Raw genomic sequence first — 1,265 nt, forward strand, 5'->3', positions numbered from 1 at the left:
AAGCCTTCCGCGCGCCCCCGCCACCGCCCCCCGCGGCGGGGCCGCGCGCGTCCGGCGCTCGCCGCGGGGCCGCCCCTCGGAGCAGGAGGGGAGCGGCCGCGCGCGGGGGCCGAGCACCGAGGGAGGTGCTTCCGCGGAGAGTCCAGTCGCGAGGCCAATCTCGGGAGGTCATGGAAGAGTCGGGGAGAGGAGCGGCCCAGCTGGTGCAAATGCTCAGGGAAGGCCTGCCTAGCGCGCGGCGGCCCTGTGCGGAGAGCAGCTCCCAAAACGCTGTCAGTGCGCTTTGCAGACATTGCATAGAGGAGAGGACGACGCGGTGCCGTGTTTTAGCTTCCTTTGTAAGGGCACACGAAAACCAGCCTCTACGCCTGGGCGGGGATAGGGGGAGCGATTGCTTAGATTTTATGAGTTACCTAAAATGCCCCCATGGCTGGGGCGCTGCCACTCAGGCCACTTTCCTCCTCCCCGATGCAGGGCTCCCTCAGCCCGAGAGGGCCCGCAGGAGCATTCTGAGAGTATCCTGGAGCCATCTAGTCTTGCCTCCAAGGCGTGGTGGGCTTATTTGTGCGGAGAAAAAACGGATCCCTTAATGGGGTGAGATTTTTCCTCCTTGCATTGTTCCCATTTCCGCAGTTTCACTTGGCCTCGATTTTCTTCCAGAGTAATGCACCAAATGTAATTAGCTGGAGAGCGTTTGATGGCGTAGAATCGTGGTTTGAAGATGTTTACGCTCTATGCCGGACGCGTTTGATGATGTTCTCTTCGACACAATTAATTTTGCAACGTTCAGAAATGTGCCAGATGGAGCCCCTGGCACGCAGAGTCACAGGGCTCTGCAGACACACCTTCAATAGGAAGCCAGCTTGTTTGTTTCATTTGTGATTTATTTGATGCACCAGCACCAAGGCCAACGTGTTTTTTAGAGAACTTTGGATGAAATTCCAGAGCAATTTCTAAATTAGCAAAACGAAGCTTATTTTCTGAGATAACAGTTCCCTGTTGATAATGTAACTAAAATGGGCGCAAAACACCAGCAAGTACATTGATTGAAAAGTAGGCTCCCTAAATGAAAATATGTGTTTCACAGCAAGACATGGTCCCCACTAGTCTTCTAAGGGCCAGCTTCATCTGTGTTCATATTTTGAATGCCAAAACTAAATGCTTCCTATTACCCCTAAGACCTAGTTTGCAAAACAGTCTTCTACTATGTGTACTGGAACCTCTGTTTAAGATGTACAACGTTGCTTTTTCCATTACCCTGGTTC

Source organism: Monodon monoceros, unplaced genomic scaffold (assembly GCF_005190385.1).
Source record: "Monodon monoceros isolate NGI ecotype Baffin Bay Population unplaced genomic scaffold, NGI_Narwhal_1 Super_Scaffold_12, whole genome shotgun sequence".
In the NCBI taxonomy this organism is placed as follows: Eukaryota; Metazoa; Chordata; class Mammalia; order Artiodactyla; family Monodontidae; genus Monodon; species Monodon monoceros.